The sequence below is a fragment of the Bos mutus genome, chromosome 8 (genome assembly GCF_027580195.1).
Source record: "Bos mutus isolate GX-2022 chromosome 8, NWIPB_WYAK_1.1, whole genome shotgun sequence".
Classification (NCBI taxonomy): Eukaryota; Metazoa; Chordata; class Mammalia; order Artiodactyla; family Bovidae; genus Bos; species Bos mutus.
In genome coordinates, this window is record NC_091624.1 from 52,357,533 (window position 1) to 52,365,930 (window position 8,398).

An 8,398-nucleotide genomic window follows, 5' to 3' on the forward strand; every position below is an offset into this window, starting at 1 on the left:
AAATCTGTTTCTCTTTACATGTCAAATCCAGCTTAACATCTAAATCTTGTGCAGATGGTAATCTAACCTCTATGCAAGCAATACAGTCACAAATAATTCACTGCCTAACAATTCAGCTCACTCCCATTTGAGATCCTCTAACTGTTCAAATGTTCTTCCCTGTTAAGTCAAAACTGGTTCCCCACCACTGTCATCCGAAATGAAGGTCCTTATTCCACCTTGTGAAGCTAAATCAAGTAAATCTAAGCTCTCTTCCACAGGAAAGTTGAAAGTTAAATCGCTCAGACGTGTCCAACTCTTTGCGACCCCGTTGACTGTAGCCAATCAGGCTCCTCCATCCATGGGATTCTCCAGGCAAGAATACTGGAGTGGGTTGCCATTTCCTTCTCCAAGGACAGTCCTTCAATTGTTTGAGAAGAGCTCTCAAGTCTACTTTATTCCCGTCCCCCACCACCCCACTTACTCGCTCTTGCTCTGGCCTGCCAGGAATGTTCCACAAACGTGGCTAGCTCCACTTCTGGATCAAATCAACATTTTCTAAGCATCTACCTAAAAGGAGAGATCTGCACTTCTTCAAGGCTTTAAAGAGTTAATCAAATCAGATAGTCTTCCTTGAAATAAATGACTAGCTTTATAATAAAGTGTAAATAGAACCTACATTCATTATCTGGAAACCATTATTTTCTTACTAAATTTGGAAGGAAAGTTATGATCAACCCAGATAGCATATTAAAAAGCAGAGAAATTACTTTGTCAACAAAGGTCCATCTAGTTAAGGCTATAGTTTTTCCAGTAGTCATGTATGGATGTGAGAGGTGGACTATAAAGAAAGCTGAACACCGAAGAATTGATGCTTTTGAACTGTGGTGTTGGAGAAGACTCCTGAGAGTCCCTTGGATTGCAAGGAGATCCAATCAGCCCATCCTAAAGGAAATCAGTCCTGGGTGTTCACTGAAAGGACCGATGTTGAAGCTGAAACTCCAATATTTTGGCCCCCTGATGTGAAGAGCTGACTCATTTGAAAAGACCCCGATGTTGGGAAAGATTGAAGGCAGGAGGAGAAGGGGACGACAGAGGATGAGATGGTTAAATGGCATCACTGACTCAATGGACATGAGTTTGAGTAAACTCCAGGTGTTGGTGATGGACAGGGAGGCCTGGCATGCTGCGGTTCAGGGGTCACAAAGAGTCGGACACGACTGAGAGACTGAACTGAACTGCACTGAACTGAAACATTAGCTGGTCCCAGTGTATCAGAAGTAGATTGCTAAATATTTTAACCCAAAGCAAATTGTGAAAAACATCTAGCTAGGGATTCAAAAAGATCTAAGACTCAAGCTCCAAAGAAACAAATATAAATAACATAAATAAATGGAAGCAGCCTGACTCCAAACTTGTAATCTCATCAGTTCTCAGGGGAATGTAATTCTCACAGGTAACAAAATTTAATTATCACCAAGGTGACCTGGAATATCAATGTTAGTAAGAAAGCTTCATTCACAATTCTTTATCCATCCATTCCATATTCCACCATGAGGTCTGCAAAATCAGGGTGTGTGGCTTAGGCCTGTGTTTCTTCCAGTCTGGGTAATCTGGGGATGGGGATTAGGAAGTAGGACCAAGTCCCTAAGGAGAAAGCAAGCTGGCATAGCCAGTCTGTGATGCCTGTGGGAGTGCTGAGACTTTATGGTTTCCTGTGCCCTGGTTGTCCTAGTAACCTGAGGCCTCCCTATTTGTGTTGGCATTGTGGGGCCAAGAGCGGAAGCAAAGCTGAAGTACCAGGAAGACTTACAGGGAAAAAATGCGGGTAATGCAGCAGTTATGCCACAGAGGGTCAAGCCTAGGGCATAAGAATTACCAGACTTTGGGGAAAGGGGGTAGTATCTTATAAAAATCAGATTTCCAGATTCTACTTCTAGCATTTCTGATTCAGGAGATACAGGATAAGCTCACAAACCTGAAATTTTAAGAAGCTACCTCCTAAGACAAAGATCACAGTTTTGAAAACTTGGGCTAAGCAAACACATCAGCAGTTGAGGAGAAAAGGTATTGATCAATTTCAGAAAGCTGATATTCTAGCATGGTAGTTCTGAATGTGGTGGGGGCGGGGGACAGAATTTCCCTCCAGGGAACACTTGACAACGTCTGGAGATGCTTTAGGCTGTCACATCTGAGAAGGTACCTCTGACATGCAGTGGGTAGAGGCTAAGGATGCTGCTAAACATCCTACAGTATACAGAACTACTCTTGCAACAAAGGATTATCCAGCCCAAAACATTAGTAATGCCATGGTTGAAAGGATATTCTGCCCCTCAACCCCATCACCTCCCAATCCACAGAAATCAATGCTACCTACATATTCTTAGGTCATAGTACAGTATATGTACTATGAGTATATGAGTATATACAGTATATGAGACCCCCTGGAAATCACTTGAGACCCCTAAATGATTATTTTAAATAGTGATTTAAAAAGAATACAGATGGGGGGTGGTGCTTCCCAGGTGGTGCCCATGGTAAAGAATCCGCCTGTCAATGCAGGAGTCATAAGAGACACAGGTTCATTACCTGGGTCAGGAAGATCCCCTGGAGAAGGGCATGGCAACCCACTCCAGTATTCTTGCCTAGAGAATGCTATGAACAGAGGAGCCTGGCGGGCTATAGTCCATGGGGTCACAAAGAGTTGGACATGACTGAAGCGACTTAGTACACACGCAGATAAGGAGAAGATGAAAATAACAGATAATAAAGAGAGGCAGGTATGGACAACAGTGGTGAGCTAAGAGGGGAATCAAGGGAGGACAAGGCACTGGGTGACCACAGTGGGAAACGAATGCTGCACTCCTGGTGGATGTAGGCCATGAAGACCAGGGAAGAGAAGATAAATCTATTAAAATATCACAGAAGCAAAAAGAAAGAAAATGAAGAAACTGTGAAGAAGTAGTTTTAGAGTTGGCCAAGAATAGATCTGGAATGAAAACAAACTGTTAGAGACACTTCTTCTAAACAGTGACAAATAAGGATTTCTCAACAATGATTTAAAAAAAAAAATGAGAGGACCCTTAGAAAGAAATCAGGAATTATGTGAAGAAAGGAAAAATGTAATTATTTATGACCTTCTAGCCCTAATCACCCCCCAAGAAAGATGGATCTAGAAAAAGTTCCCTGGCTTCACTGAGCAGAGACAAGGAAAGGGAAGGAGAGCTGGAGGAAGTGTACACCCAGAAACCCTTCTTCAAGGAGAAGGGGGCAAAGGTGGTGCTCTAGGAGCATGGAGGAGCAAGGTCAGAGAAGAGGAGGAAGGGGAAAGATAAGCGAGAGGGACTTCAGGGACTCTCGGGGACAGAGATTAAAGGAGGGATTTTTGTTTTCAGTGTTGCTTTTGAAATATGGGAGATGAGATATAAGCTTCCTTTTCTATCTCTTCTAAGAAATGTCCAGTAAAAACTGACATTACTCATCAGGGCTTTGGGGTTGGGTTTGTGTTTCTTTCCCAGGTGTGACCACATGTAAGACTGGCCTCCAGACAGATAAAGAGCTCAGTTACATATGTTTTACTATGTCTGAGATGACCATAAGATTTCTGGAGCAGCCGAAAGACAGCCTCATATGACAGTGTACTAACTCCTGGAGTTTGGAACTATACTAACACAAGAGTCACATCTGGCCATTTAAATTTAAATTAACTAAAATTTAAAATTCCAGTCCTCAGTCATACTAGCCACATTTCAAGTGCTCAACAGGCACATGTGGCTAGTGGCTACTGATTAGGCAGGACAGGTAGAGAACACTTCCAGCATAATAGAAAAGTTCTACTGAACCGTGTGAGAGTAAAGGAAAAAAAGCTTAAATAGCTAACAAAAAACAAACTCTTTCAAATCTTTAAAGAGCTGCTGCATTGAAAAACAAGTCAATTTCCCCATACTGTTTCAAAGAGCAGAATTGTGGGAATGGATGAGATGCTAGCAAGGCAGACTTCTGCTGAACAACACGCGAGTAACTTAAAGCTAGCTGACCACAGAATGGGCCGCTTCCAATACAGATGGCAGTAATCCATTCCATTCAGTAGAGACAGTCAAGCAAAGACCTCCTTGGTCATATTCCAGAGATAATAAAGAAGTAGATGCCTTCTCAGTATCTAGTTTTGACTCTATAACTTTAATAGCAATTTATAAGTGAGATAAAAATGAAAGTCATAAATGGAATTTCAAAGGTTACTACTATCAGAAGTAGACTGTGGGGCAAGCATGAAAAATTGAACCATCTAAATAGATAAGAAACTCAGTTAGAATTAATGGTGTTTGCTGCTGCTGCTTAGCTGGGGGTTAATTATTAGTAGTGGGGGCTATCATTTACATAGCAATTTGTAAGGAGAAAAAGTTAAAAAGAAAAATTTGGTAATAGTTCCAATGGTACAGCTACAACACAGGGCAATTTCAATATAGATTATCAATGGAAACCTGACTATGGTTGAAATTGGTACTACAACCAAAGAATCTTTTATGTTCTCTGCCAGAGAGAATATGAGTTGTCTGGGTACAGCAACTATTCTTGGGACTCTAGCCCCTTCACCCCATCCTCCCGCCATTCACCACAACCTTACAAGTCATGTCTCTCAACTCTTGAAACTCAATCACCTTCAAACTGTCCCTTCATCTCCAGAAGAATGATTCCTCTCCTCCTCATCTGAATAAGAATGGCAAAGGATATTGTCTCTTAACCTTCTATCCTAGCTATGAATCTACCCACCCTCATCTTCCACTCCCAAATGTATTTGGCTTGCTCATAATGTAAAATATACTGAATAGACATATTCATAGTCATATACTGACTTATGGTTCTATTGTCTGTGTACTTTGGTATGTGCATGTATATGAGAACATTCATGTGCACACACATTGATAACACCTGTTACTGGTAAGAATTTAGGAATCTGGCACCAGGCTGATGAAATGCACTATACACTACCTAGTACAACACCAAGCTTAAGTGGTCACTCAAGGGACTTTCCAATAATAGCCCAGTCATGCTTCTGGATGCAAAATGTGGGCAGATGAGACTGAAGTAGAAGTGAATTTGAAAACTTTTTTATTTTTGTAGGAAATATAATGGGGGGAAAAAGAATCTTGTGCTATATCTACTGGAAGAATGTTTAGTCACAAGGAGAAGGTTGAACCTGTGCTGAAAGTAAGCATAATAGAGTGTACAGAATTCAGAGTAAGAAAAAGGTGTTAGAAGAGGAAAGAAGACAAAAGTGGATCATGCAGAATAAATAAGGTCTAACCCTTTAAAAATCCCAGGTTTTACCAAAGAGAAAGGAAGAAAAAGATTTTCAATATGAGAGAGTTTAGAGTTTAAGATGGAAAAGAGCCAGAAAGGGCTGCAGGCTTTAAAAAAAAAAAAAATCAATGAAGAAGCAGTGGTGTATGTTGGCAAAGAGAAGTGTAGAGTTGAGAGGAGGGAGAGAATTTATGGTGGAGGAAGTTGGTGTGAAGTTTTCCTCTAAAGATGCCCAGCAGAGCAAAGAAGGAATGAAGGTAAAAGCCACTGGGAATAAGGTAGGGCTGGGGTTGAAACAGCACGGGAGAGAGGAACAGAGCCCAAAGTAGGAAATTATTTTCTTTTAAAAAAATTAACCGACCCAGATTTCCTTGTGTGGAGCCAAAAGTAACTGGAATTTAAGGATCTTTAAAATAAATTACAACGATCCTAATCCTTGCAATTGCCTTTGGCCCAGGATAAAATACATTTAAAAGATCATGATAGAATTAGTGTAAGTTTCTGACACTGTAGAGTTGATTTTAGAAGAGAAATCAGACTAATAAATTGCTGTTTACATAAATATTATTGAATAACACAACTTTAGCTGTATCTCTTTTTATCAGCCACAAGGTAAATATAGAAACTTTATAGTTACACACACGTCCACAGAAGACAATAAGTAACCTAACATATATGGTAAAGTTGTTACTTGTCTTTCTATACTGAATGCCAATGAAATGTTTTAATGGATTTAGGATATATAGTTGCAGGTTAAAGGGCTGCACAGACAAAAGTTAGAGTTAAAAATAAAGACCATAGATGAGGGACAGGAAAAGAAGAAGTTCTATGCCACTGACACAGAACTGAGGCATTAACAACACAAGAATTTCCACACGTCAGTGACAGGAACGAGGCGCAAAAGCAAGACAAAGGAAAAGACTCGATGCCATGTAACTAAACTTTGAGTTTTAAATCAAACACTGAATCAGATTCTTCAACTTTTCTATTTTTAAAAATTCAAATAACTTAAGCTGTTTGACAAATGTAGCCATGCAATTTTAAATGACTATAAAAATTAGAGGATTAATGCTTAGCCCTTTGGCAAAGACCAAAGATGGTAGTAGCGCTAGACACAGATAACCTTGCCTCCAAGCTCCTCATTATTACTTAAGAGACCATCGATTCTACCTACGGGGCCAGTCCGGACTCCTTATCGCCATGCCTTAATCAAGGTCTTCAACGACTTCGTCACAATGGGACCCTGAGAGCCCTAACTCCCACTCCTCTCTAACCTGCTTCTCACTCTCGGGGTGCACCGGCATCTGGGGGGTGGCCATTTTCCCTTCCCACCTGGGGGTGTGTGTGGGGGGCGGGGGTGGCCTTCCATCTAATGCTCTGGCGGCCCAAGCCTGTCCCGTACTCCAGCCAACAGCGATCTCGCTCCACAGCCCCACACTCCTCGCTGCCCTTCCCGGCCTCCTCCCCACTTTCTCAATTGCCCCTGGGCCCCTCTCCCTGGGCTTGAATTCTCCCGAGGGTTCGGGAGCTGGCGGGGGCTGTCGGTGGGCGTCTGTTAGGTGTTCAAGCCCTGGGCGAAACCCAGACCCCGACCCCTCGGGGGCCCTCCCCCCAACTCTCTCTCGGCGCATCCACGACCCTCCTCGGGCTCCTCACTCCCAGCCGCCCCTTGGGGCTCTGGCCCCCAAATCTCCCCACGGCTGCTGCCAGTCCCTCCGGTCCTGTCCGGCTGGGGCGTCGGAATGCGCTCACTTCCTCCCGGCGCGCACCTGCCTGGCGCGGTTGGAGCGCCGCCCGGCCGGGCCTCCGGCGGATGTTTTTCTGTCCCCGCGTAGGCAGCGCGAGCCAGCCGTCCCTCCCGGCCCGAAAGCCAACCGCCGCGCCCCCCACAACTGGCATCCCCGACAGCCATGCCCCAGGCACACGCGCGCGCGCACACACACACCCCAACAAGGGTGGCCCTGATCCTGAGAAGCTCCACAGATGCACACATGAGCCCGCACACCAGCAGGCTTGCAAGAAACCGGCTCAACCACCCCGCCACACACCTACCCTGCAACTTCTTGGAGAGGGCTCCTGTCTCCGCTCCAGACTTCCTGCAGAAGCAGCCCCCTACTCCTGCCCCTGTGTGCCTACCTCCTCGTCACTACAGGCGGGAACTCTCACCCCTGTCCCATGACCTCTCACACACCAATCCCCACTGGCTCCCCTCTGCCTACAGCATGACCACCACTCCCTTCAAGCTCTCTCACTAGTGTCTGCCCCCCATGGGGTTGGCTCCAGGTTGCAGGAGCAGAAGGAAGTCTATGGTCCAAGCATCAAGAGTGTCAGCTGCTGTCCCCACAAAGGCAGCAGCAGAGCTACTGGCCACTGACAGGATTTCTGGGCCCTTGTGTTGGTCAAGCCTTTGAATCCACCTGCTCCAGCCCAGAGAATTCCAAGGCCATGCCTCCCACATGCCAGCCTACATCAGGGCACCCTGCTCCCATTTTTTTTTTCCTCTTGCTGCTCCTGAGATGGAAAGCATATCAGACCTGACTAGGGTGAAGGTGCGGTACAGTCCTCATCTCCAGCCATGTAAGCTGTCTTCTTGGAAAAGGATAGGGAGTTCGGAGGACTGATGAAGCTGTTTCTGAATGGTGACAAGGGGAGAGGGAGGGTAGTCCTCTAGTAGTTGGATTGGAACCACTGGGTTACAGGGAGGGGTAGTCTAGGGGTAAATGGCACTGGAGACTTAGAAGGAAAATAGAATAAGTGCCAAAGTGACTGACCTTGTTGGTAGGAGAGTGATAGCTAGAACAGGGGTCTTTGGAGTGTGAAATAGTGAAAGAAATCTGGTGTGGCTGGGGCAATTAATACCAAAGGCTGGCATTAGACTTGTCAGAAAGGAGAACTTGAGAGTTCACAGGAGGATGGGAAGAAATGGTTCAGAAACCTTATGAGAAAAAGCAGGAGTCCCAAAGTTAGCTGGAAGGATTTGATATGTCTTCCCGGGAAGAAGTGAGGGTTCTGACCTAGGAAAAGGAGGCTTATCAGCAACTCTGTTCTCAAAGCGGACATTTAGAGTTTCAAAGACACAAGGACCAAAACCATCCTGGAGGTAATTTTTGAAGGAAGT